The 6,000-nt window shown below is 46.0% G+C and overlaps 1 long non-coding RNA gene across 1 annotated transcript in view; it reads right to left on the reverse strand.

The window, feature by feature from the left end:
- Nucleotides 1–3,093, reverse strand: part of LOC112551623 — a 37,155-nt gene extending 34,062 nt beyond the window's left edge. The window contains exons 1-2 of the long non-coding RNA XR_003095923.1: nucleotides 2,869–3,093; nucleotides 2,644–2,792 (exon numbers count right to left, since the gene is read on the reverse strand). This is a non-coding gene — a long non-coding RNA (uncharacterized LOC112551623). The remainder of the gene's footprint in view (nucleotides 1–2,643; nucleotides 2,793–2,868) is intronic.
- Nucleotides 3,094–6,000: the final 2,907 nt, after the last annotated feature.

Genomic DNA, 6,000 nt, shown 5'->3' on the forward strand with positions numbered 1-6,000 from the left:
GTGCTTTCAGTTGAAAGCTTGCTCTCTACTCCTCCCACTTGAGTCCAACTCAGTGAGACTTTTCTTTTTTGCAAGAGGGAGGTTGAGACCCAGCCTACTCCTCAGCTTGCGGTAAGTACACCTGGTTACCTGGGGATATTCAAGCAGGGCCCACACGTGAGGGTGGATCAAGAATTTCACACACTACTAAGGAGAGCAAAACATAAAAGGCACCTTCTGAGAAGAGCAGGTTACTGCAAACATACCAGTACTACCCACTCTGACTCATGAATTTAAACACATCAATAAAGATGCAGGAGCTGTCCCTTTTGTATGCATTTAAATACTGGGCTCGGCTTTCTTCCCTGAAATTTGGAACCAAAAGGCCAGATCTGGCCCATGTTACAGCCTCCTTGGGTTGCTGCCGTGGCACAGAGCTGTGGGGGAGGGCATGACGCAGCCTTCTTCTAGAGGGTGAATGACTCAGGAGGCATCAGGGAATCCCCAGGTGACAAAGAGCAGAGTCAGCTCTGCATCGCCCATGCTTCAATCCACCTCAGTAGCAGCACGGGATTGTCAGGGTGGAGTTTAGGGTGGCCATCATAGAGGACAGTCCGGTTTTCTGCTACTCTGACCTCTATTGATACGAAACCCAACGCCTTTATGTCCTCTATTTTTCTCTTCCAGAGAAAAAGGGCGCCAGGGTTTCGTATCAATAGAGGACAGGCGACAACCGGACTGTCCGCTATGATGGCCACCCTAGTGGGGCTGCGGCCAGCATGCATTTCATCTATCACTCATATGACCCCTTGGGTCCATTATGAACTGCAGTAAGGTAAAGTAGCTCTGAGGCTCTGTCTCGCGTCAAGAGCTACATCAGCAGCCTTGCAAACTGGGGTAGTACAAAAAAAGCAGCGTATAGGTAAAACAGAGGAGAGGGGCTGCAGAGCTCTGCGGGACTGCAGGCAGCTGAGGAGAACTGAGCTGGGAGCTGCCTTCCTGATGCCAGAGGGAAGGAGCGCTCAGGCGTGCGAGTCTGCATAAGAAGACATGCGGAAGACAATCCCTGACTTTTTAACCTAGCCACTATCTCAGTTCAAAATAAAAATGGCTCCTCTGCCTATAGTACCGGTCCCAAACACCAGGCTGTGTTAAAACGTCTAAACAGAATCCATGAATTCAATCAGAGGAAACCTTCAGGACATTTAAGTGAGAAACCAGCATGTCGCTTAAGGAAAACAATCCCAGTAGGCTGTGAGGGCTGTGTACAGTATGTCTGCCTGTTACTAATTATATTTACTGGGTTTTTTAAATTGAAGATGAGTCAGAAAAAGAAAAAAAAAGTCCTTTATTATTGTGGAAGCAGAAGGATGTCTCCTGAGGGTGTATGTAATGCACTACTGTCACGGCATGACAATGGAAAAACTGACTGCTGAGCCAACCAAACCCCCATAAATACCTAATGATATCTCTTCTGGCCCAGATTTTCTACAAGTCAGAGCCTGAACTGCATACAAAGCAACAATCAATATGAAAGAATCTCTCTCTGCAACAAAGCCAGAGTTTAGGAGCCCAACTGAGCCTTGGATTGCAGTTCATACAGAGAGATTTGATTAAAAAAGAAATCTGTCACATTAACTTACAGGTGACAATCCACCAGAATTCAACTAAGCCCCCCCCCCACCGCACCTCCCTCCATTAACGTGAAGAACAGATGGCTTGAATGAACAGACATCATTATTAATTACAAGATTGTTACACCAGCAAAGCATGCCTTGAGTGGTGTGTCAGAGCCGCATTCACGTGGGACAAGAACAAAACCTTTTCTTCTTTTATCCTTTTTTTTTTTTTTGCCAGGTAATTTTGCTACCTCGTTGAGTCAGGACAGACTATCTGGGTGCCAAACACCTGGCCTTTCCATATATGTACACAAGGAGAGCGAATGTGTCTGAGAAAACCCTGTCTCCGCAAGCGTCTCCAGCTGCCTGCTAGCCTTAGCATGGTGGGTGAGCGGCCCTGCCCAGCCAAGGTTACCTTAGTCACCATTGCCACCTGGGACGTCATGGCACTAAGAAATGGCAGTCAGGGGAGCTAGCTTTTGAAACTGCCATTTCTGTCAGAAAATATTCTGATAATCCAGCTGATTTCCATTTGGTTTGTTCCCTCCCTGTCCAGCAAGACCACACAGGTTTCAAAATGATGCTTCTCTTGGACAGAACAAGGGGCACTCGGGGAGCTCTCAAATCTGTTTTATACTGGAGTGGCTGCACTGCCTGGGTTGCCCCTGACGGTTGCCAGGAAAAGCCAGAGCAGATTCAGGTCCGTAGCTGCCAACATTTATGGGGGAAAAACAGTGCCACGGGGCACAACTGAGACTGCAGGGTGGCGCTGGGGGTGCAAAGTTGTGCTGGCCAGGAGGCATCCGGCGACTCCCTGCTCCCCTCCCAGCTTTTGCTCGGCCCCCTGCAGCAAAGGGATCAGCTGAAGCCGAGATGGTTCTGGAAAGTGGACAGTTGGCAGCTTTTTCCCTGCACAACGCAGTGGCCCCTGGTGGCTAGAGACCAGCATTTCCTTTCCAAGAAAAAAAAAAAAACGCCTGAGAAAGCAGGTGCCAGAGTTCAGGAACGCTGACTGGGACAGTCCGCCCCGGAGCCGCGCACTAACCTCAGGACAATACTGGCTGCCTCCGGACTCTTGGCAGTGATGACAGACAGGGAGCCAAGTTCTGCTCTCAGTTACCCGAGGGTAAATTTAGAGTAACTCCATCTCTGACACCTCCTGGGGAGTTGTTCTGAGGGAGGAAAGAGATTGGGCTGTAGGAGCTGTGAGACAAGTCCATTCGGGGAGCAGGGTAGGCAGACTCCCCCTATAAAAGAGGGGCAAACTGACCAAAATATTGCTTCTGGCTTTCAAATGCTTCCATGGTGATTCAGTGTTTGAAACCGTCTCAGGAAAGATGCCCTTTATTCAAACCCTCCGGCAAATTCAACTTTTCCTCTTGGTAACTCATCTTCCTCTCACTCCCATGCTACTTCACCCTGCAGGCAACAGTGCCTACTTACAGCTGCTTCTAAGAGCTTGGCTGCTAAGGCCCCATTGGGTCCTATTCAGCCTCCTGGCATCCCCTCCGCTGCTTCTCTTTCTGCTTGAGGCATTTTTGAGAGATGGGGCTGCACTCCTAAAACGACAGCATGCACCACTGCACACACTGAGGCTTTGGCTATGTTAGCAGATCTGAGGAAGAGCTCTCAATGAAGTCAACAATGGCACTTCATCTGCAAAGGCTGCATGACTGGGCTTTGGGTTGCTAATGTGCCCGCTGGCACTCTCTGCCCTGGGCTGGGAGGACTTACAGATAGGCAAGTTGGCCAAGGCAAGGTAGCTTTTCTCAAGTCAGAGGCTCTGCAACAATTATTTGGCTGCAACATATCATAACGACTTTTGTTCTGAGAGTTACATTTTAACTGAGAAAGCTTAACAAGTATGACTTATGGGCTTCTAAAATTGGCAGCAGAAAAATGAGCTGAGGAAATCATGGAAAAAAACCACAAGCAAGGCCATTCCATGTTATGCACAATTTCTGGGCTCTTTTTCCAATCTTCTGTTTTTTTAGATTGTGGAAAATATTTTCCAGATACGCAGGCCTGGCCTCACTGAGTACATATTTATGCCAAGTTTATAAAAAGCAGCTGCAGACAGGGTTGAATGAAAGGATTACACTGCTGTCTGTCTTCCAAAAGGTGCCTCAGTTAACACCCTGTCCCAGAGAGCGTGGCTTATTTCTTATACCTCCATGACTTTAAGCAATACTCGCAGAGAGAGACAAAATTTGTGTCTTGCAATTAAAACAAATATTGTTTTGTGTGTGTGGATGTGTACATGCACATGTGTGTCAGTAGTTTCCAGCCATTGCTTAACCTGGCTCTTATTAGTGGTAACTTACTGCCTCACTGCAACCGCTTACACCCTTTTAAGTCAATAGCTAGATAGTTCTCCAGGAGGAGAAGGGCCTGCAGGATCAGGCGCCAACTCCCAGGCAAGGGCAGGCTGCACCAGCTCCAGACTCATGTATTCTGGGATTGCTAGCTTTACAGCAATAAAGGACCACGATGACTCTCTATTTGGACCTCCTGGCCATAAAGTTTTCATTAGGGATCTGAAGAGTGGAGGCACAACCTTAAATTCAAGCATAGGCTTAATCCTTGCCTGATTCACTAATACAGTTGCTGATAATTCTTGATAGCTCCCCCTAGCTATTGGGGGGGGGGAAGAACGGGGGACCTGAAAGCAAATGGATATAAAAAGGTAAGGTAGGAGGTAAACTGCAGATTGCACATTACAGCTCTGTACCCTGCTGCTTTTTTGCAGTCAAATGTCTTAGAATAACAGTGCCGAGAATGACAGCGTTACATCAGGAATATCGGTCAAGACAATATTTCCTGGCAATTGTTTGAGAAAAGCTTTTCTCACAGCTAATTGCTCCCAAGAGGCAGTGTTTTCTCTGTTTTTAGAGGCAGAGCGATTAAGAAAGGTTTCTAAACCTCTGCACCCTGCTGCGGGACAAAGAAATGCAAAAAAAAAAAAAAAAAAAAGAGTAGAAAAAAAAAGAAAAAGAAAAAGCACCACAGCTGTAATGTTCTATGAAATGATTTTGTTCTGTTCTCCTGACAGGGTGGTGGGTGGAATCATCAGTTTGGTGGAGATAAATACAGAAAAAAAAGAGAATTTTACAGGAGAAAGGGGTCCCATGTCTGAGAGAGCCGCATTGCCATCTAGTGGCAATGGGTCTTGGAGACCAATGCAACTCTGACACTGCAAACTCTACACATGAGCTGGAACTGAGCTCTTCCTTATGGTTAGCAGTCACTCCTCCCAAAAACATTGCTGTGTTTCCTGTCAGGATTTTATAACCACCTTGTCCATTGAGAAACCACTTTGCCTCTAAGGAAAAATAAATTAAAGAAAAAGACTCTTGAATACCTATCAAGAAGAGCAAAGCTGAGGCACATTCATAGAGGAAATTCAATGTCGCACCCATGAAAGACTGATTTTCACATTCATTATGGGTGCACAAGAAGCTACTATAGCTCCATTAGGTTCTGGGATTATCACGTGATGATTACAGCAAAATGATCATTTGGCAAGAAGAGAAAATACTACCATATTCTGAGGAGACAGGCATGAATCTGATGCTAGTGCTTTGTTCCACATTGTGTCAGATCTAATGCATTGCAAAGTCAGCCATGTGTCTGCTCTGATTCTGCAATGCTGTCTCTTTAAAGCATACTCCATTACATACACCTATAATGACACATCACATTGCACTTTGGAAAGACTAGAAATCTTTCAGTGTAAAGCCTTTCAGAGGACAATGAGAGAGCATGAGGGCTGGGGAGAACTACTCAAGAAGGGCATGGGGAAGCAATCTTTTTTTTTAATGATCTCCATGTAATAATTTTAAAAAACATCCTTCATACAGGTAAATTCTTCTGCTCATTAAAAGATGCTAGGTGAAAGACACTGGCCATTGACATCTCTGTCTATCTAGAGAATAGGAACACCCCTGGGTGCCTAAAGCCTGATATAAAGAGTAATTGGGGGAACTGAGGAGTGGAGCCATCAACTTTTAGCATCTTCCCTGAGATTGCCAAGAAGGATATATATCCTGCTGTTACTGATGGAAAGGGGGGGATGTTTTTGTTATATGGGAAACTGTCCATTGAGAAATGCAATGACCACACTCATTCTTCATGGCCTACTGAAAGGTGACAGTATTAGACAGAAACAAAGTTATCCTGGTTCTCCCGGAAGAGGGTAAGAAGTAGCTAAATTCCCTGCAGTGAAACTGAAAATGACCACAACAATTTCTTTACCCCACAGCCCTCTCTGGTATGCAGGCCTTGCAGTAGGACAGTGACCACAAATAGGTCATTTTGGGGCACTACTAGATTCCTCGATGTGTCAGAGAACAGCAAAGTTTGGGCTGTCACCTAAATGCAGACGCTATGAATCTCAGCAGGA

Source organism: Alligator sinensis, unplaced genomic scaffold (assembly GCF_000455745.1).
Source record: "Alligator sinensis unplaced genomic scaffold, ASM45574v1 scaffold93_2, whole genome shotgun sequence".
NCBI lineage: Eukaryota > Metazoa > Chordata > Crocodylia > Alligatoridae > Alligator > Alligator sinensis.